General features: G+C 36.1%; 1 non-coding gene across 1 annotated transcript; it reads right to left on the reverse strand.

Annotated features, from left to right (window-relative positions):
* Nucleotides 1–2,461: 2,461 nt before the first annotated feature.
* LOC124886243 lies at nt 2,462–2,566 on the reverse strand. The gene has a single exon (XR_007043329.1). It is a non-coding gene; the product is annotated as a small nucleolar RNA R71 (small nucleolar RNA).
* Nucleotides 2,567–24,077: the final 21,511 nt, after the last annotated feature.

Here is a 24,077-nt window from a genome sequence, read left to right on the forward strand (position 1 = left end):
ACTCTAATTATTTGTAGTCCTGAATTTATACTAGAAAATCCCAAAAAGAAATATTAGTATAGGTTCCTATCTACCCCGTTTTTATCTTCTTGTAATATTAGTTTGGATTTAAGGTTTATCTATTATTTCGGCTTAACTTGATTACCTCTCACATTGTTCCTCGTGGATTCAACCCTGACTCCAAAGTTGGGTAAATACATTTTTTACGACCAGCTTGTAGTTAAATTACCATGTACGTTCAGCATTATAAAAAATAGCGCCGTTGCTGAGGAACTATTTGGCGTGTTGAATTAGTTTGGAATTTTATCCTACTTTCTTTTATTCAAACTTGTAAATATTTGTATGTTATTTTGTTTTGTTTCTTGTAATTTGATAGATTTTTTCCTTTTGCTTATTTCTTACTATGGCATCTTGGAATGAAAGTAAGTTCGGTGGTTGGAAATCCTATCATGACAACCCATGTCTATATTATGGTGGACCCTGTGAGTGGTGATTTTACCACTCATTTGCACCAAACATGTGTGCATACTACCATGTTTTGTATAAGAAAATAAGGCATCATCATGATTTAAATGCACTAATATCCATATTTTTCATGTATACAGTTTAGAAGGTTAAAAGATGTGGATTGGAGCTAAAAAGGGATCAAATGGAAACAAAAGGAGTGAAGTTGGAGACTTGGAGCAGTTCAGCCTCAGTTATAGTGACCGCGGCCCTCAGGCCATATTCGCGGTTGCAGTAAGTCAAGATAGTAGCATAATGCAATCAAGGAGCACAATTGTGGTCACGTATCCATAGTGACGGTCAAACCTGGATAATCGTGGTTTGGTGGGAATATGACCCAGGACAGTTTTGTAAAATTGCATAGACGAATCCTAAACCTCACATAAGCAAAAACCCTTTCTTCTTTGGGTATTGCTTACCTCATAGAAAATTTTGAATGGGAAGTTAGAAATCCTAATTGGGCAAGTGTGCAACTAATTGTGGAGGCTTGATTTCTTAGTATTTTGTGAAGAATGAATGTGTTGGATAATCCGGATGGTATATCTTTCTTTACTTTCTTCATAAGTAGCTAAGTAAATTAGTCATGGGATTATATTGAACCAAAGTATAATTGTGTGTGGATGTTATTGCATTTGCATGATTGTTAGTTATTGAGTATGGATTCCACCATTACTTGAAATTATGAGTTGAAATTTGTGGGCGAAAAATCCAAATCTCCAAATGGGTTTGATGGGTGAAAACCCCAAACTATAGAAACCCTTCATCATCCTTGAAAGGGGGATGAAGGTCAATATTAGGCAACCCATAACACCCTTGAAAGAGGGTTATAAGGGGGAATAAGGCAATGGTGGACAATTAATCTTATGGTTTACTACCTTTTGCATTCTTAGAAATAAGTGTAATAGGAGTGTAAATCATGTCAAGAGCATCGTCCTAGAAATAGGGATGCTTGATTGAGGTTTTGGGTTATTACGAATTCCACACTTGTTAGGTGCTTGAAAGAGCCAATGAGTGAAATTAGTGTGGTTATATTGAAAGATTAACCGTAATAATCTTCGACCAAGCCTATCCTTTAGTTAACAACTAAGTTTCATCTTAAACCATCATTAACCCATATGCTTTTAGTTTTAGGTAGACATAATCCCAAGATCTCCCCAAATCTTAATTTTAAGTCAACAGTGTCATAGTCGGCCATTGTTAACCAATAATCATTACAACAAATCCTAAATCAATTCTCTTATTTTGTTTTACATGTCGTGTTTGTTAGCATTCTGGGTAGCCTTTTAGTCATTAGAGCACCTATAGGACTTGAAATTTATAATTTGCTCCTTATGGATTTGACTCCAACTCAAATTGGGTTATTGAAAACAACTGACTCACCCTTCGAATATAGGAGCGACTTGATGTTATCAAAATGGCGTCGTTGCTAGGGAGTGAAATATAGATTTTACTTGTATGGTGTGATTCTTACTTGGGAATACCCAAAGTGGTATACTTTACTTTATTTGTTGTTTTTGAATATTTTGAGGTGATCAAAGTGTTAATGAAATCATGAGTCATAATGCAACAAACATGGGCCCCTTGATAGTCCTCTAGATGATGAGAGCCAATTAAATAAAGCGAGCCAAACAAGGGCAATCAGTATCCCACCAACTAATAGGAATGAATTCTTCTATGTGACGAGAGTCGTGCTTCACATGTTGCAAATGAAAGGATTGTATAGAGGTAAAGCCTAATAGGACCCAAATATCCATTTGAAGAATTTCGTGGAAGTGTGTGCGCCATTCAATATAGCACACATTACTCAAGAATCCATTCAACTTTGCCTCTTCCCATTCTCATTATCAGGCGAGGTGGTTTAATGGCTTCGCTCACTTCCACCTGGCTCTATTACATCTTGGGATGATGTTACTACAGTGTTTCTGGATAGATACTTCCCACCATATAAAATTGTTCAAAAGTGGGATGAGATTGTGAATTTTTGGTAAATGAATGGAGAGTTATTATTTGAAGCATGGGAATGGTTTAATGGAAAACTAGCCCAATGTCCAAATCATCATGTCCTAGAGAAGATGTTTCTTGAGATCTTATACCATTCCCTTGATCCATTAAACAGAATGGTGGTGGATAATGTGGCAGGGGGATCTACAGTGAAGATGCAGAACCATGAGACATTTTTATTGATAGGAGAAGTGTCAAAACAAAACCGGGGTTAACATACCTGGGATACCGAAGTTCCTAAGATCTCTTCCATTGCTTCCATGATGGATAATGAACAAAGAAAGCAGAATGAAGAGAAGGATGAAACCATGGTAAAAATAATGACCCAACTTGAACTCTTGACAAAGCATGGTATGGGTGCACTCGGGAAAGCGGTAAACGCCGTAGCATCAAATTCTTATGAAAATATTGATGAAGAAAAGAAGTTGGTTGAGGAAATCTAGTATTTGGCTAACTACTTGGGGGGTTCCCACCCCACCTATAAAAGAAGGTGGGAATCAAGGATGGACAGACAATGAACGGGATAGATATTGGAGGGATAGGGAGCGCGATTATGATTGTTATGTTCCCCCTCATGATCGAGCTAAGAACAAGGAGTCAAGTGTCATCAACCCCAAAAAATTCAAGACCGAAGATGTGTTGGCAAGAATATTGAATAGAGTGAAAGGTATGAATTAAATGGTTCGTGAGTTCAAAGGTGTCTTCTCTTAACTATCTAAAATTTTGGTGTCTCATTCCACCTCTATCAAGCAATTAGAAACCCAAATTGGAAAAATCACCACACAACTAAATCCTATGCCTAGAGGTGGACTTCCTAGTGACATGATTGCCAATCCAAAGAATGATTCTTAAGTTCTACCAATTGTCACAAGGAGTGGAAAGACACTTTATGAGCCCTCTAAAGAAGAATTGAGTAATAAAATGCCCCAAGAGAAAGCAAAGGAGGTGTTACTTCAAAATCCAGAAGAAAATGATGAGAAAGAGATTGATTAAATTGACGAACAAGTGGTTGAGGTTTAGAAAACACAAAGTGGAGAAAGGCCCACAATCTAAGTTTTTCCCCTATTACCTCAACAATTTCATAAAAAAGAGCAAGGTGACAAATTAAGGAAGTTCATGGCAAAACTTAGCAATCTATCGATAAACATCCCATTGCTTGAGGAAATCCAAGAGATTTTGAGATATGCTAAGTTATTGAAAAATTTGATGTGCAAAAAAAAGCTTGTCGAAGGTGACACTATTGAGGTCACTCATGGGTGTGGTGTTATCATGGATAGTAAGGTTGCGGAAAGAAAGATGACCCCGGAGTGTTCACCATTCCTTGCATAATAGGGACACATGAGCTTGTAAAAGCTCTCTGTGACCTTGGTGCAAGCATCAACTTAATGGCTTTTGTTATCTACAAGAAGCTTGGATTGGATCCCCCTACAACAACCTCTATGCGACTCTTAATAGTGGACTAGTCTATATAAAGGTCGGTGGAAATTTTATTTGATGTCCTTGTTAAGGTGAACAAGTTTATACTTCCAGCAAATTTTGTAGTATTGGATTGAGAAATGGACCAAGAGATACCTCTTATCCTTGGCCTTCCTTTATTGGACACCGTAAGATCCATTGTTGATTTGGATATGGGGGAAATGAAATTTATGGTACAAGAGGAGCATAACGACTCTTAATTTTTGCGATCGCGATCTCTAAGCCCGATTACAGTTACTGCATGTTCTCAATTGCAGTAACCTGACCACGGTTATGGCCACCTGACCATGGTTGCGGCCACCTAACCGCGGTTGCGGCCACCTGACCGTGGTTACGGTCACTTTAGCTACTTAATCCCCAATTTCACCCATTTCCCTCTCACACCCTTTCAAGTTTTACTCTCTAATTGGACAAATTTCTGGCCAAGTTTGTGACTCTCCAACAGCATCCTTGCATCCCTCTTGCATCATAAATGTCGTAGGTTTCATGAGTCCATACTTTGATATTCTTAAAAATATGCCCTACTGCATAATTAAGAGAGGGCCTAAATTTTTTATTGTTATGATTTCCATGTTATCCTAGTTGGTATTGGTGTGTTTTTTTATGCTTGAGTAAGGTGCGCACACCAGGGGAAAATCTTGAGTACCCACAAATATGTGAAAAAGGTAGACAAATGATGTGTGCACACCAAGTGTTTGACATATTGGCCAATTGAACTTTCAATAATGATATTTGATGTTAAAGGGTACATAGAAGAACTTGTTAGCATTGTTCAATTGGTCTTTATGTGATCCATTTTATAGAGCATGCTAGTGGCATAAAAAGTTAGAAAAAAAGTTAAACATAATGAGCTGGGAGGAAACCAGCCTCAAGTATCACGACCACGGCCATGGTCCACGATCGCGGCAACTCGAACACGGCCCTGGCTCACGATTGCAGTAATCGGGGCATATTTCCTACCATGACAAAAATCCTGCATTTTCAATTTTATCCAAGCACCACTAAGCACCCAACCCAATGAGCTTCAGTGAAAAATATGGTACAGTTGCATGTTAAAAATGTCATTGAATTTTATAATGTATGCCTAGTGATTTCAGGACTAACTCATGGACAAATATGATCACATCTAATTCATGGCACCTGATTTCCACACTTACTACTATAGTGATCTTCTGAGGACAAAGATGCTCCCAAAGAAAGAAATTTTCTTAGAGAATGTGCCCGAGAAACTACTAGCATTTTATGACAAACTTAAAGCCATAGGGTGGCGGTATTTTTTCCTAGATCCGCGCATTGTAAATGAATAATGGGTTCATGAATTTTATGCCAACATTAGTGAAGTGTCATTCTTGGACCCATTCAATATGACTATTAAGATTCGGGGAAAACCGGTTAGAGTTATAGTGGAGAAAATCAACGATATTTATATGCTCTAACATGTAGACATGGCTGAGTTAAAAGTAAAAAAGGTGTAAACCAAGGAGTTGTTTAGTGCAACAGCTTTGTCCCGAAAAGGAAGTCTCTTGGGCTAATACTAAAAGCAACCTCCATGAATGACTTCACTTTACAGAATCATATATGGTTGGATATTATTTGTAGTCAAGTCTTGCTATGCACCCATATGAAAGCAGTCTTAGATCTATGTGCTCAGATGGTTGCTTACAGTCTAGACGACATCCCATTGGATGTTGGTCAGCTCGTAGTCAATGAAATGGATTATTTCAAGAACCAAGGTTGTAGGTATCTCTTTTTCCCCTCTTTGAATACTAAGCTTTGCAGGAGAGCAAGGGTTGAAGAGTATGCTAGTGATACATAGGTATGTCCTGGTGCTCCCATTTACTCCTTGAGGATTCAAGGAGAGGGCGTACCTGGCAAAGGCAAGATGAGAAAGATCGACATCAAAAAGTCAACATGTATTGAGGATGAGTCTCATAAGCTAACCACTATCGAACTACTTGAGGAGATTGGAGTTTATATAACAACCATTAGGGAGCTTGTGTCTAGTTTTCCCCAAGGAATGAGAGAGCCTTCCACCACTTACCATTCCTATGTGTCAAAGCCTAATTATGAGAAGTATAGGAAGGATCAAAAGAAGCAAGAAGCTACCATTACTAGGCTTGAAAAAGCCTATTTCTCATTGGAAAAATCATATTGAGACCTCCAAAGCGTGCATTAAAAGATGATCACAAGAGAGAAGAAGAGGCATAAATTTTTTATCAAAATATAGAAAGGGGTAAAGGGCCTATGAAAGGTCCTAAGACCCCGTGATCAACTTCCTTACTCTTGAGTGAAGAGTGATAACAAATCCCCAGCCAAATGGTCTGATCTTGAGGATAATGGTGATAATGCAGGGTCTGAGATTGATAGAAGCCCTTGATGCTGTTTCAGGGAGCACCCTTATCTCTTTTATTCTTGATTATTTATGCAGTGGGGATACTGCTACCTTTTTAGTTAGGGGTGTCTCCTTATTCATTTGAGTTGGGCCTGTATTATAGATATTGATGGATACTTTGCTTCTCTCTTGGATGATTCTTATTTAAATTTGGTCTATAACATTTGGACACTATGATGGTGCCCACAATTGCATGGATTAGTTACTTTGTTGATTGAATTTTGCTTTATTTTACTCCTATTGGATGAGTTTTTCCCTCCTATAGACTGAGTGACGACATTCTTAAAGGGAAAATGTCATAATTGGGTTTTTAACCATGGATGCAAGGGATGTCTGAGTACCGTGGCATCATGGTCTATGCAAGGAAATTCTGAGTACCTGTGGCATTGATGATTTGGGAATGTGTTCATATCCATTGGAAAAGTCTGAGTATCCATGTAGGTGGTTTGACTGCATTAGATCCATAATGTGAGATAATAACTTGTGGTGTTGCCATGATTAGCAAATTATGTGTGGTGCAGAGGTAAATAAAACACCCCCCTCCATTCAATTTTTTTTCAAAATTCGAGGGCATGTACGTGAGAAACCTTGTAACAAAACTTTGCCTCTTTTTATGAATTTAAAAAGTGAATTCAAAAAATAGTTGGTACTCTATTTTTGTCTTGGGTAGGTGGAACAATTGAACCCCCTTGATGAGCTTCATATGCTATGTGTGTCAGTTTACTTATCTATATCTCATGTGTACTTGTACCATATAGAAATTGTCCCGTTAGTTTTTCAAGGCTAAATTTTGATTGTGCTTGGCTGGTGAAATGATCATAGTCCATCTTGTACATTGGAAGTCCACTCTAGCCTAAAAATCCTACCAATACATAGGAGTTACCCCTAGTCATTCTCTTTAAGCCTTTGGACTTTTCTTTGGCAAACACATTACAAGCCTTGACCCTTCTATTTTTCCTCTTCTGAACCCTACTCTCTTTCAACTTAAGAATACAATTTGAGGCTAAAATCCTATGTTAGGGATGGTGGAAATTGAAAAGGGTATAGTTGGGCCACGAAATCGTAATAAGGTGACTACAAGCTTAAGCTAATAAAGAAAAAATAATTAGAATAGAGAAAAGAGCCGACAAAGGAAAGTAAGGCATGATTTATGCACAAAAAAGAGAGGGAAAGTGGAAAGTACAAAAACTAAGAAAAGGCATAGTAGGAAAAATAGTGAGGGAAAAGAATGGCCTAATAACAAAAAGTGAAAAGAGTGTGGTCCAGAAGTTCAAGGAGGGTTTAGCCTTATTGTCCTAAGTTGATATACCAGCCTACCCTAAAGCTACATTACAAGCTCAAAAAGTCCTTTGTAATGCACAACCAAGTATGGTCAATGTTGTGGCGATTAAAAATAGAGGCGTGCCTATGACATGGTACTTGTTAACATTGAGAATTTCTTGAAAGAGAGAGAGTGAGTATTTGCACTTAAACTCCTTATTGCAGTGTTGGTAACTAGGTGTGTGAATTTTTTTTTCTTGTGAGGAGGCATGTGAACAAGTTGAGGTAGGTGATTTTGTCATCTTCCGCACAATGAGATAAAATAAAGAATATTATGGTTGAGTTCCATGAGCGAGTCATTTCTAGAGTGAGTAGTAATTGTCACATGGTTGCTTCTCAAAGTCTATTGCATCCTCCATTATCTCTTTTTATGTTGAGGGGCATCATTAAAAATCATGTTGCCCATGTATGAAGAACTTTTTATGGTAATAATCAAGTTGGAGTGGAGGTAAATCTTGCTTATGGGTGGCATAGATACTCTGGAGTAGAGAGTGAAGTCTTACTCTCGGTTTGGGTAAATGGGTGAAGTAAATTGCATTGTAAAGATGAGAGATTTTTTGATGATTTTGTGCTTCCTTTTAAGATTCTTTGTTTTGGAAGATTCATTTGATACAAACTTGTATCTTTACTTCATAATATGTGCTTGTTAGAAAATTTTGGTTTACTTGTTGCCATGATATGTTTGGAAAGTCTTTGTAGAGCTTTGTTAGCTTATTTCCTTAGTATAGCATCTCTTTGCGTGAGATTGAGCTAAACATTCCCTATCTTGTTGAAATTATTCTTAGTTGCTTGAGGAAAAGCAATAGTTTAAGTTAGGGGGTGTTGATAAGTCATTAATTTGACAACGTACTAGCATTTTAAAGCCTAAACTATCATGCTTTGTTGATAATTTATTGTTACTTTCTTACTTAATGCTCATTCATGTTGGTAAAAGTTGAAATGAGAAGATGAGAAAGGAAACTTGATAAAAATAAGCTAAGGAGAAGGTGAATGAGAAGAAATGTGAGCAGAAAGAACAAAAGCTTAAATTGCAGGGCCAAGAGTCGACCTTCAATTACCATGATCGCGGACTGAGGGTTGTGATCACGGTCAGTCGATAATTCAACTGAAGGGAGATCGCGATGTGACTACCGCAATCATGGTAGCGCGATCACAGTCAAGAGATGGCGATCGTGGTAGAATAGAAAAGTTCCAAGGGCATTTTTGTAATTTTTGGCAAATGTGGAATTAGGCCTTAAATAGGGTTTTTTTAGCTCCTTATTCAATCATCTTTTATTTTACATATTATCCTATCACTAGTTTTAGTTTTTTTGTAATTTCTTAGGGCTTGGATCTAAAATTTGCAATAATTTGAGCCAATAATTAATTAGAGGAACTCCAAAGTGTAAATTTGGTGTCATCCATTTGAAGATTCTTGGATTTAAAGTGTGGTTTTCCCTCTCTTTATTTTCCTATGGATAACTTTGGTGGAAATATTGGTTTATTTGTGTTTATAATCATTATTATGTGTTAGATATACCTCTTAGGATTATCCTAGAATAGGACACAATTGTTTGTGGGTTGTGATATATTTGTGTGTATTTTATCTTATTGATGATAGGTTCTATTATTGGTTGATTAAATTGGTTTGGATTTGTGGGTGAAAGTCTCAAATTCCCAAATGGGTTCGATGGATAAAAATCACAAGATCTTGAAAGCTTACACCATCTTTGAAAGAGGGGTTTTGGGTGAACTTAAGGAACCCACCTCATCCTTGAAATAGGGATGTGGGAACCAAAGTAATAGTAAATAATTTATGGGTATATCTTGCCAATTTTTCACTATCTTAGACATAAAGGTGGTTGCGAAATAGACAATGCCATGGGTATTATCCTAGAAATAAGGATGCCTAAATTGAGCTTTGGTTACCAATTGTTAAACACACCCATTAGGTATTTGATAGAATCAATGGGTGAAATTTTGTATTTTTGTTGTAAGACTAGTATCAAATCCTATACCCGAAACTACCCACACTTGATCTACTAGAATTAAGTTAACTATTAGCATCCACATGGAACCCCCCTTAGTAATACATATTCCCAAGATCCGTGCCTAATTGATAAAACTCTAATTATTTGTAGTGATGAATTCATACTATAAAACCCCTCAAAAGTAACATTAGTGTAGGTTCCTATCTCCCTTATTTTTATCTTTTTGTACTATTGGTTTGAATTTAACTTGTATCTATTATTTCGAATTAACTTGCTTTCCACTCATTTTATTCCTCTTGGATTCGACCCCAACTCTAAAGTTTGGTAAATATATTGACGACGATTGCCTTACACTTATATTGATGTATAAGTTAAGCATTATCAGTTCCCGGCCCCGAGACATTAGGTTTTTAGTTAATTCATGTTCAGGGATACAAGAAGTATGTCTCAAGGTAGTTTTGGATTTTTTGGACAAAATTTGGGGCACGTTTGGATCACGAATCCAGCAAGTCACCGCGATAGGGCCGCATTGTATTGACATTCCCTTTAGCACGTACGTCGCGGCGAAGGTGTTTTCATCTAGTTCTTGATTTATAATTGAATTCATGTGTCATTATCTTTATCCTCGTGTGTGAAGTGCTTATGAGGTGAAGAATGTTCATAGGAATCACTTAGAACAAAGTTGAGTTAAGAGCCTTTGATTCGTCAAAATTTTGGTATTCCATTTTACAAGGGTCAACTTTGAATGTGTATAACTTTTGATATACGTGGAATTATTCAGCTCAAGTCCCACCAAATTGTATATAATTAAATTATCTTTCCAATAATACCAATTTCTCCTTAATCCAATACCCAAGAAAAAAGTTATGATTATTTTTGTCAGAACCAGTAAGCCACCACGATAAGAACGCATCGTAGTGACCCTGTAAACCGCTTTCCAATTGCAAATTTAATGGCCTGAGGGGAAATTATGTCTTTTACCCTCAACCCCATCATCCATAACACGATTTGAGGTATATTTTAGGTCGTAATTGGCCTTCTTCTCCAATTCTCCTCTCAAAGAAGCCCTAATCCTCTCCTAAGAACATTAATTTCATTACTTTCTCTCTAAGGAATCCAAGAATTCAAGTTCCCCAAGTTCAAGAACCTTCAAGAAAGCTTCAAGAATAGTTCTTCCTTCAAAATATTAAGAGTTTAAGTTATGTGGGAGTTCATCCATGGGTCCCCTTTTCACCCATGGAGCCAGAAAGCTTTTCTTTAATTAAACATATAAACATTCCCTTTTGTTTATGAAGTATCATGTGTTCAAGATGAATTTAAATCATGATTTCCTTAGTAATTTGACTAAATTTATGTCCCAGGATGTTTTAATGAAAAGTTAGGTTATCTCATAATTTAAGTTTCAATTCCCATGATGTATCTAATTAAATTTCATGATAACATATCGAATTATAAACATTTCCATGTCTAGAAGTGTTTCCAAGTGAATTAATCCATTCATGCTGAAAGAACCCTCAAAATCCTTAGCTTAATTCAGTCCTTTAAGATTGTCTAGGGGTCCCAGACATAGAATATTTTAGCGAAGTATTCAGATTTGGTGCCATTTTAGCCTATGAAAGTTTGCAATCTTATTTCTGGACCTTTATGTCCTCCAAATATTAATATTTGAGTTAACTCATGATCAAAAATATCGGAGATATTTCTGGACAAGTTTCAGATTTTTTGGACTACATTTGAACCTCCTTTGGAAACCTTAAACAGTGAATCAATGCGATCTTAGTGCGCCACATCAACTATCGCATTGATAAATGTTTTCCCCATCTTCTAGCATCAATTTCTAATGAGTCGATGCAGACTCGACACGATGCACTGGCTATCGCATCAAATCCAACAACGTGACACGATGCATCGGTCGGCGCATCGATGGTATAGTTGTAAGTAAATAAAACACTGTGTCCTTGGTGTATTTTGATCATTTCCCCCCAACCTTCAGCCCCTAAAAACACAAAATTCAGCCTTAATTCGCAAAAGTATAATCACTTTCTCTCAAAATCTCTCAAGAACAAGCCTTAGGATCTTCTCAAAATTAAGTATCAAGGTATGTGAAGGGTTTATCCAAGGGTCCCTTCCACCCTTGGAGTCCAAGAATCTATTTTAAACTACAATTGTATGAATTTCATGGATTTTATGTTAGGTTTGATAATATCCATGTTTACAATGATTAATCGGGTTTCAATCTAAGTTTTATGATAAGTTCATATGGGGTTAGTTGAGTTATATGTCCTATCATGTGAAAATCATGTTAAAGCTTTCAAATTGTGAATTGGGTATATGGAATTATATACTTATATGTTGATTAGTAGTATGTGCATAATTTATACCTTTTGAGTGATTGATGAATTTAGCATGCAAGTTGAATAGTGAAAATTATATTGTGTTAGCATATGTTCAAGTTCATGTCATGCAAGTAGTTGTTAAAATGCCCCAATAAATGAAGAATGATCAAATACTTAGTTTACATGTTTCAACTTTATGCCATGTCTTTTAATTTATGTTATCGAGTCTTGGGGGTAGTTGTACCTGATAATCTAGCTGATTACCTAAAGCCATGGTAAGTTATTGAACAGTATCAATTATGTCACGATTAGTAGTGTTCTCAGCCATTTACAAAAACTCAAGAAATCTCAGTAGTGATTGTAATTTAGTCAGAGTACTCAATTCAGAATTTAGTAGTACTTAGTTAGTTAACAGAATTCAGTAGTTTTATTAATCCACAGAATCCACTGAACTCATTTCAGTTTAGTCAAGAAGTAATACCAGTAATAGCTTAGTCTAGCCTAGTACAGTTTAGAACTCTGTCCAGTGTCTATTTAGTTGGGAGTCAGACACAGCACCGAGTGAACCCAAGGATGGGGACTCACCTGCTAGTAAAGGGTGTGATCATTAGAATTAATCCTTGTGTTCCAGAACTACGTAGCCAACATAGGTTGATTTATCTTTCTATCATATATTATTAAGGTTGATATATCTTGTTTGAGTTTTTTTCCTATCAGCGAGGGTTGATGAAAGAGCTTTCTATTAGAGAGGGTTAACTCATAGCTTGTCTTTACTCATGACACGGTATTGAAACCCTTCCAACTAGAATACAGGTTGGACCACAAGTCTATTTAGAAATAGGGCATATCGGTTAGATGATTACCTCCCACAGTTTTAGTTTTAGTCTTAGTCTCAGTACAGAACTTAGTTAGTACTACAGATTCATGACTATCAAACATAGTCACTTAGTTTAGTACGGAACTCAGTATAGTTCTACAGAATCAAGACTTTCAGATACAGTCAAAAAAACATTAGTAATGTAGTATCAATAAACTTAGTTAATCTATAATTCAGTATTCAGTCTCAGTATTCAGTGTTATAATGATCTCAGTACCATTTTTGTGTTCATGCATGTACTATGATTTAGTCTTACTCATGTTATTTTGTTAGTAGTGTTCATCCATATAAACCCATGCATTCAACCTACCTCACTGAGCATACCACTACATTTAAAATATCGAGACATACTTTTTTTATACTGTGATGTCTTATATCATAGGTTCTGATGCGTAGGCTCTCGAGCTATCTTAGTAGATCCGACTTTTAGTATTCAGAGTAGTGGTGAGTCCTCATAGTTTAAGGACATGCTTATTATTTACAGTATTTTAGTTCAGTATCATTAGTTGGAGTTAGTTGGGGGTTTGTCTCATCACCTTCACTGTTTAGACAGTTTAGAGGCTTTTCTGACTAGAGTATTTTCAGACAGTTGTTCAATTTTTTTGTACTTATATTCAGTTTTGGTATTTTAATACTGCATTTATATTTATTTACAGATTTTAACCTTATGGCATATGTTTCCACTTATTTTTTGCAATCAATACAGTATTTATTACACAGTTATTACAGCAGGTACCATTTATGGGTTAGCTTGTGGTCTTTTGAGATTATGAGCATGATGTAGCATCCAGGGTATAGACGAGGGGCATTACAAACTTGGTATTAGAGCCTAAGGTTCAACAGTGTCCTAGGAAGTCTAAAAGTCCTATCTAGAAGAGTCTTGTGCACGGATGTGTTGCACGCCACACATATGGACAAGAGGATACGAGATATTTTAGGAAAAGTATCCCATTTTTCAATATTCATGTCGTGCGAGTGAGTATGAGCTCCAGTTACATTCTCCTTCTAATCCTAGCTTCATTTCCATTTATAGAATATGTCTCTAAAGAGGACTCATGGAGAGCAACAGGAGATCAGTCAGCCCTTCAACCCGTCTATCAAAATCCTTTGGGTGATCATATCTCCCACTAGTAGTTTAGAGCAGCCTTCACCACCCTAGCTCATTCTGTCGTAGCCAAAAATAAACGTACAACTGTGGTTCGGGCTAACCTAGTGGCTAATACTATTTCTGCCAGGATTCTAGACTTCACCCAAATGAACCCTCCATCATTTACTGGGTCTAAGTCAAATGAGGTTCCCCAGGAATTTCTTGATCAGGTGTATAAGGTTACAAATATCATGGGGGTGATTACTATTGAGAGCACCGAATTAGCTGCCTATCAGCTACAAGATATAGCCCATACATGGTTTCAGCAGTGAAAGGTAGATAGGGGTGCAGCTATAGAGCCCATAGAATGGGAAGAGTTTGCTATAACCTTGTTAGATAGATTCTTTCCCTTAGAGCTTAAAGAAGCTAAGGTATTAGAGTTTGTAAATCTCAAGCAAGGCAGTATGAGTGTAAAAGAGTATTCCCTCAAGTTCAATTAATTAGCTAGGTATTCTCCCCATGTAGTAGCATACAATAGATCCAGAATGATCAAGTTTGTGTCTAGGGTATTGGCTAGAGTAGTTAAGGAGTGCAGGACTGCAATGTTTATTAGGGAGATGGACATATCTAGGCTTATGGTCCATGCTCAATAGATTGAAGAATAAAAACTTAAGAAGAAGGAGAGAGAAAATAAGAGAGCTAGAATGGGTAGCTTTAGTTTTGCCCAGCCAAGGTCAGACGGTGGTAACCATTCTCGATTTAGTCAAAAGTTTTCAGCCCTAGTTCCATATTCATCTAGTACACCAGTAGCAAAGTTTTGGAATGACAGTCATGATAGGGCGTTAGGCCCTAAAACCCAGATTAGTGCAATTGATATTCGTACTAATCCACTTTGCGAAGAATGTGGTAAGAATCATAAAGATGTGTGTAGAGCCTACAGTGGTATGTGTTTTCGATGTGGCGTGTCTGGTCACATTTCACAAAATATACTTTGTAGTGCTGAGTGGGCTGGAGCTCCTCATTCTGGGAACTGTAAACTCATACAAATCTGTGGAAAGTATGTAAATATAAGGAGTGTTCATGGAGCTGAGACGTAAAGAATGTATAGGTATTGTGATTACTAAAGTACAAGCTTTGAACAGAGGTAAAGACGGGTTGGTCATCAGTTCCACCCATTACTTTTTTGCACATACTAATATTACTACTGAAATTTGGAAGCCTTAATTCCTGAGATATCATAACTGGACAGTACCTTTACGCCCACCGAGCTATGATATACTAAGCCACTGGGGTAGAGGCTGAGAAAGGTTTTGTTAATATCTGGCCTGACCTTAAATTTAACTGGTATCAAGGAGTAACAAAAGACAGAGAAACTCCTGGATCTGATGAGACATAAATATGTAAACGGGAGGTATGTAACGTACCAATGACCACATCAGGAGAACTTTCCCAATCTTGTCTAGACTAAAGTGCATAAAGCCTATTTGGGCGCTGCCCACTGGCGGCACTGGGAGTGGCACCTTGCTGATTCGGGCGACCTAACTGAGCTAAAGGACTACTGTGTTGACTTCGTGGACCAACCTTAGGATAGTGTGTTTAGTCCTAGTTACCGTATCAATCATAGTCTCAGTTACAGTATTAGTTATGGTGTCAGTCTCAGTCCTAGTCTCAATCAAGCAATAAGATCAAAAACTTGATTCAGTTTCAGGTTTGCTTAACCATAGCATACAATTATTAGTTATTTAGTTATCAGTATTTCAGTACCTCAGTTTACAGACTATTTCAGAATCATGTTATAAGCTTGGTCTTGCATTCTCAAATAATACAGATTTTCTTTTCATAAATTCATGCTCAGTTATCTCATGTTACTCAGTCACTCGTTACCTAATATGCATAATACTCTACAGTTTTAGTTCCGTTATTTATACTAAGTACAATTTAGTCTTACATGCCCAGTATTCAGCTATCAGTCATCCAGTTAATCAGATAAGTTAGTATGCTTATGCATTGATATGCAGCGCCCATGTGAATATTTTCAGTAATCCCAGGTAAAGTGTCGTACTAAGGTGGAGGGTATAGTTGAGAATAAGTTTTTAGTATGAGTTAGTCCATAAATCCAGTAATTTAGGATTAGCAATCAGATAGACAAGTTCATGTGGTATGGTTTCCACCTTTCCATCTAGTCGCTCTGTTCGAATATCTCGTGAATTAAAGTATTCCAAGATGGAACAACTAGGTAGTGCATGTTCAGCTTAGTTTATGTATTATGTCTCTATTTCAGATCCCAGATATTCAGTCATGATTTAGTTCATAGGTGCCTTATGCATCAGGCCAGTTTTCCTTAGTATCACAACCAAGTTAACATTCTTCAAGGGACATAATGTCCCAAGGGCGAGATGCACTATAACCCCAAGATTTCATGTCCTAAGCCTCCCAGTTCTTTTTAGGTATCGAATCCAGTTTGGGGTAGTGGGTACTTATAAGTTGACCCTCAAGTTCCAATCTCAGTCGTAAGCCACGTATTCAAGGGGTAAAATTCTGTGCACGATATTCAGTTCATGTACCACGTTCTAGTCTAAGTTATGTTCTTATGTTCCTGTTCATGCGTACTCTAAAAATGATCTTTAGTTTATCAGTATTTTTTAGTATAAGTAATAGTTTTCCTTAAAACTCATTCAGTTTCATATTCAGATTTCAGTTAAAAACTTGGTATCAGTTATCGTTACATAATTGTCATATGTTCATGAGTCAGTTCAGTCATATATCTATGCATCAGATATGCATGTTCAAAATCTAAACTCATCTTATTAGTAATCTCAGTCATGAAATCATACTACGGTTGTGCATGACCAGTGTCTAGGTCCAGTTTCCCAATATTCCCTGACTCAGCAGTCTTATTTGAGGATGAATGTTCCCAAAGGGAAGATAATATAAGAACCCACAAAATCCTTAGTCCTTTAAGCTTGTCTAGGTGTCCCAGACTTAGAATATTTTAGCTATGTATTCAGACTTATTTCCATTTTAGCCTATGAAATTTGGCAATCTTATTTCACAACCTTCATGTCCTCCAAATATTGATATTTGATTTAACTCATGATCAGGAATGTCTGTAGGTGTCTCCGAATAAGTTTCAGATTTTTTGGACTTTGTCTGCAGCTTCTTTGGAAACCTAAAATAGTGAATCAATGCGATCTTGGCATGCGACATCGACTACCACATTGATAAATGTTTTACCTAGCTCCCAGCATTAATTTCCAGTGAGTCGATGCAGACTCAACATGACACATTGGCTATCGCATCGATGCCAATGATGCGGTGATTTGGTCTATGCATAGATGGTACAATTTTTAGTCATTAAAAGACCGCATCCTTGGGGGTATTTGGGTGTTTTTCCCCCAACCTTCAGCCCCTAAAAACAAAAAATTCAGCCCTAATTCAAAAAAGTATACTCACTTTCTCTCAAAATCTCTCAAGAACAAGCCTTAGGATTTTTAATTCAAGTTTCAAATCTCAAGAATTCTACCATCAATCTTCTCAAAATCAAGAATCAAGGTATGTGAAGTGTTCATCTACCAGTGCTTTCCACCTTGGAGTTCGAGAATATATTTTAAACTTTAATTGTACGAATTCCATGTTGGGTTTGATAATATCCATGTTTATAATGATTAATTGGGTTTCAATCCATGTTTTATGATAAGTTCATATGGGGTTTATTGAGTTATATGTCTTATCATGTGAAAATCATGCTAAATCTTTCAAATTGTGAATTAGGTATATGGAATTATATACTTACAAGTCGATTAGTATTATGTGCATATTTTATACCTTTCAAGTGATTGATGAATTTATGCAAGTGGTTGTTAAAATGCCCCAATGAATGAAGAATGATCGAATACTTATTTTACATGTTTCAAGTTTGTGCCATGTCTTTTAATTTATGCTATCGAGTCTTGGGGGTTCTTGTACCCGACAATCTAGCTAATTACCTAGAGCCATGACCATTTATAGAAAAGTATTAGTCACGCCATGATTAGTAGTGTTCTCAGTCATTTACAAAATCTCCAAAAATTTCTATAGTGATCGTAATTCAGTCATAGTACTCAGTTCAGACCTCAGTAGTACTTAGTCAATTAATAGAATTCAATAGTTTTATCAGTCCACGAAATCCACTAAACTCAGTTTAGTTCAGTCAAACAGTAATATCAGAACAACTCTGTCCAACCAAGTACAGTTTAGAACTCAGTCCAGTGTCTATTCAGTTGGGAGTAGGATTCAGTATCGACTGAACCCAAGGATGGGGACTCACCTGCTAGTAGAGGGTGTGATCCTTAGAAGCAATCCTTATGTTCTAGAACTACGTAGCCAGCGTAGGTTGAGATATCTTCCTGCCAAATATTATTAGGGTTGATATATCTCATTTGAGTTTTTTTCTATTAGCGAGGGTTAACGAAAGAGCTTCCTATCAGAGAGGGTTAACTTACAACTTATCTTTACATGTGGCATGGTATTAACACCCTTTCAACTGGGGTTACAATATGGACACCCAGTCTATTAAGAAAAGAGGCATGACGGTTAGATGATTACCTCCCACAGTTTCAGTTTTAGATTCATTCTCAGTATAGAACTCAGTTCAGTTTTACAGATTCAGGATTATCAGACATAGTCACTCAGTTCAGCACAGAACTCAGTATAGTTTGATAGAATTAGAACCATCAGATACAGTCAAACAGACATCAGTAATGTAGTATCAGTTAACTTAATTAATCAGTAATTTAGTATTCCGTGTTATCATGATCTCAGTGTATTTTACGTGTTCATGCATGTACTCTCATTCAGTATTACTCATGTTATATGAACCCATTTATTCAGCCTACCTCACTAAACATACCAGTATATTCAAAGTACTGACGTATGCTTTCTTTTGCCCTATGATGTCTTATATCATAGGTTATGACGCATGGGCTCCCGAGCATCCTTAGCAAATCCAACTTTCAGCAGTTAGAGTATGTGAGTCCTTATAGTTTAAGGACATGCATATCATTTACATTATTTTAGTTTCAGTATCATTCGACGGAGTTAGTTGGGGGCTTGTCCTATCAACTCCACAGTTCAGATAGTTTAGATGCTTTTCAGACTAGAGTATTTTCAGATAGTTGTTTAGTTTTTTGGTACTTATATTCAATTTTAGTATTTTGATAACTTATTTAGATTTATTTATTGATTTGAACCTTACGGCATATGTTTCCACCTATTTTATGCAATTATTTTACTATTTATTACACACTTACTGCAGTAGGTACCAATCATACGTTAGCTTGTGGTCCTTTGGAATTATGAGCATCGGTAGCATCCAGGGTACAGACTCGGGGCATTACAGATGCTTTGAGTTGAAAGTTTCCATGTCATATCCCATTGATTCCATGTTAAATCCCCAACTTATGAAATTAGTAATGCACCTATGTTGTTTTCACATGTACATCATATTCCCATGTTCAAGTTCATGATCCCCATGTGTTTGATGAATTGCCCATGTTAGGTTTTTTAAACCATAATCACTTATTTCGGTGTTTCAAGATTGATATCATATTTTGTACTCATTCAGTGCTGGTGGGTTATGAACACCCGATACCTATGTGTTTTACATGACTTTTGTTTTCAAGTAACAAGTTAGATAGAATCATGATTTTATTCCCATATTCAGATTATCACTTTTATAACGAAAGATCCTATTTTATTTTATGTTAAAGACATTAGTTTATGTGTTTACAATTACTTCAGAATCTATATGCACTATTGTTTCAAAATACCATGACCTGAGCTTATCAGTTAATAGTGCATGCAACAGTTAGTATTCTAGTGTCGTTCAGTTAAGAGTATAATTTAGCACCGAGCGAACCTAGGGATGGGGGCTCACCTGCCAGTAAAGAGTGTGATATTTAGTAGCAGTCCCTGAGTTCCAGAATTACATAGCCAGCGTAGGTTAGAGATATCAACCTACCAGTTGAGTGTTGATAAAGTGTTTACCTACCAGTTGAGGGTAACACATATCTCATTAGAGCACCTGCCAGGTTAGGGTGACTCATTAGTCCTTTAGTACTTTAGTTTAGTGGATCCACACAACTATTGTTAGTATCCATGGCACCGTACTGAGACCCTTCCAACGGGGTTACAGGCTGGACCTTGATTAGCTATGATTGGGGAATATCGGTTAGATGATACCTCCTACAGTCTCATTACAGTACTCAATGAGGTTACAAATCTGGTTTACTTGACCAAAGCATATAGACTCTCAATTATTCAGTAATCAAACTTCATTATTTCATTTTTACATTTTGGAATCATTATATGCTTGGTCAAGCATTCTTAGATTTTACAGATTTCATGCATTCATGCTCAGTTATCTCATGTTGTTCAGTTAGTCGTTATCTTATCTGCACAGTACCCCACAGCTTCAGTCTAGTTATTCAGACAAACTATAGTTCAGTATTACATAATCAGTATTCAGTCCCCAACTATTCAGTTTTATATCAGTAGTTTATATTCATAAATCAGCTACTCAATATATAGCCACTATTTATCCATTTTCTTATATTTATATCTTTCTGACACTCAGGCATCAGTTATTCAGTTAATTAGATTATCTTAGTATGTATGTTTGGTTTTATATGTTCATGTATTCATGCTTTACCATATCTCAGCTTCAATTCTACTTATTCTGCAAAAGTAAGGTTTTAAGAAACTAAGTGTAGTGATTCACCAACTTATCAAACTATATTTTTTACTCATGATTTAAGTTACTTCGGAATTCAGTTTATTTCTGTCTCTTGGTAAGTCTACTTACACTTAGCATGCATGTTTTAAGAATATGTATGAAATAAGTTTTTCTTTTTGCATTCACCCCCGCTTACTCAGTACATTCAAGAAATACCGATCCATACATATGTCTGTATGGCTACATTATTTCAAAATATAGGTACCAGTTGTAGTCCACATATCAAAATCAGACAAATGCTATTCCAATCAGTAGGTGATGAGTTATCCTATTTTAGGGACTTCAGTCAGATGTTATTCATGTACTTTACTTTATTACTCATAAATATTGATTAGTGATAGCTAGAGGCCTGTCCTAGCTATCTATATTTAGCATAGTAGAGGCTTCATAGATGTCAATTAGAGTCAGTAATGTAATTTTAGTTCTCTCTTCAGTTTTATCATATTGTAAATTGTATTAGTATTATAATTCTTCCTAAATTTCGTCATGATTATATTTCCATACAGAAGAACCAATTATTTAATATATTACAAATCAGTTGCTTAACAGTATGCCAGTTCATGGGTTAGATTTGTATCATTTGTGCTTCCAAGAATAGTGTTACGACTAGGGGGTTGTCTCGGGTCGTGACATGAAGATAGAGTTTCATTTTCTCTAATTATGTTGGGTGAATTAGGGGTAAATTTCAATATTGCACACTTCCAATAAGTTGTACAACTACAGTGGTACAGGGCAGTAGGTTGGGAACACTGGACCGCTGCAATAGTATTTTTCTGCCACAATGGTAGGTTACTACCATAGTTGTACAACTACAGTGGTACAGGGTAGTAGCCTCCCTAGTTTTTATTTTCTAATAGTTTCTTCCACCCCCCGTGGAACCCTAATATGGTTTTTAACCTTTTAATCGTGGTGTATTACATGACTATCATGGCCCAAAAAACCACTATCAAAGTTTCCCCGACACTTCCCTCTATGTTCGGTATGAAGAGGACCGTATAATAGGGGTTTCCTCCATAAGAGGGGTTTTGCAGTGAAAGATGTAGAAGATGAGGGCCTTAAAATTCTACAATCAGTTGAAGACTATTGGACTAAATATGACATTGGATTCCTTCCCTGATCATAACATGGCTCTTTTCTAGAAGTATTATGCCACGATTCAAGGATTTGCGGTTTGACATCAAGGTAGGATTCAGGATACTCTACTTTACATTATTATGTATTTATTTATTGTTTGTAAATGAGAATGCTAAGATTGATTATGGTATAACACTATGACTTAGCCTAGTATATTGAATTTGAGGATTGATGGGTGAATTGATCCGTAAGGTGAAATTATTATTATGCTTTTAAGATCCTATTACCCTAGGTTTCTAGCATTTAGGCATTGTTGATATTAATGAATGTTAGAATAAGGTCACTACATACTTCGTGTATTGTAGTGATGATTCTTGGATCTTGAGTTTATGGTTATGTTGGATATGTACCTATTATTAGGACGAAGGCCGTGTTATGATATTGGTTGGATTTTTAAAAGTGTTTATCCTAGTCAATGATGTGGCCATAGTTTATAGAAATGTTGATGTTTATGACTTCATGGTGTGAATAATGGTGATTGCATGCATATATTTGGTACATTCATGATCACTAAATATGATAGATGATACGATTCCAACTAAAATATCATTTTATTATTATTTTTCCTAAATAAGGGTTAAAGCCCATTTTCAACCTTTTTAAAATAGACTTTTTCAAAACAATAATTACACCGTCTTAATGAATAACCTATGTGTAAAGAGATTGGAAATGATGTTTTAAAGATTTGATCAAGAAAGATTCCAATTTATGATTTTGATACTACTATTTACTCCAATCGTGAGAGATTTTGACCCCTTTCTACACTTTTATAATGATTTAGTCTTGAAGTTTATCTTGGGTAATAGATTTCAAGATTTACACTCTTTTTAGCCACGACTTAAGTCTGTGCACCTATTATGCATCTATATACATATCTCCCTAGTATGGAATGGAGGAGGATGGTATTGATGATATAAATGTTGGGTAAAACTCAATGATTAGTAATATTGATGATGGTTGATGATGTTGAGAATATTGATTATATATTTACTTATTTGAGTTCGGATATTGATTATATTTACTTGTTTGAGTCCAGAGGATAATTATGTTATTGATTATATTTACTGATTTGAGTTTGGATATTGATTATGATACTGATAAGGTAAGGTTATACAGTGGGTTACTATGATGTTTGGATTGGTTGTGGTAGTACGGATTATAACTTGGCATTTATTCTTGCCTGCGCATTTCCTATCACCAGTATGCACCTTATAGGGGCTGCATAGGTATGGGTGATAAGTATGGCTTGTAGTGTGTTATATGTTTATTGAACCTTCTAAGCATAGGGCAGTGGGGGTTCGTAAAAGGCTCAGTTTGATATTATTTGTCTGGACTAGCCGATTACTCGCATTGTCCTTGCTATTGTTATTATTGTTGTTATGATCATTGTTATGGCCAGTTTGTGGCAACTTTCTTAATGATCCATTTATTGAGATTTGAGGTATGATTTTGGCTCTTTCATCTTATAATTATATTATTAAACAAGATTAACTCATGATTATCCATACGGATTAGAAACCCTGAGTGTACTAGTACTAGAACCTGCTATGACTATGAGGCCTTAAATTGCTTGTCTAATGACATAAGTTGTACCTTGAATAGATCGTATTTATACTTATATGTGTATCTATTTATATGTATCTATTGTATTAACGTATATCCCTCCCTTGCTTCATTTACTCGGATTGTATATTTATTCCTTGGACTTTTATACTATTATATGTCCTTCTTTCGTCCTTTATTCATATAATGGCCGGTGATATATGGTATAGTGTTGAGATTCTAGAGTAGGGTTGGAATAGGATAGTTCATCCTTAATACTTCCTTAGCCTAATTATGTTTAGTTCTTGGATATAAGTAGGATAGTTTATCTTTACTATCTCACTAGCTTTATTTTGCAGTTGATGGACATTTGGGTTTAGACTTTATTTTTTTTATATATTGTATATATTTTCCTTATCTTTGGATATCATTCGGTAGTTCCCTACTAATTACCATGTGCTTGGTACTCAAACTACACTTCTACATCTTACACATTATAGTATGGGTTATCACTAGTGTTTTATGCATCATGCAAAGCATCTATGATTTAAAGGCATAGAGTGATCTCCTCATATTCTAAGTATTACTTTTCTCCCTTTTATGTACTAGACTAGTCTCTATAATGTTTTCAGAGATGGTTACACCTGCATATTCATTTGCACTTCA

The sequence above is a fragment of the Capsicum annuum genome, chromosome 7 (assembly GCF_002878395.1).
Source record: "Capsicum annuum cultivar UCD-10X-F1 chromosome 7, UCD10Xv1.1, whole genome shotgun sequence".
Classification (NCBI taxonomy): Eukaryota; Viridiplantae; Streptophyta; class Magnoliopsida; order Solanales; family Solanaceae; genus Capsicum; species Capsicum annuum.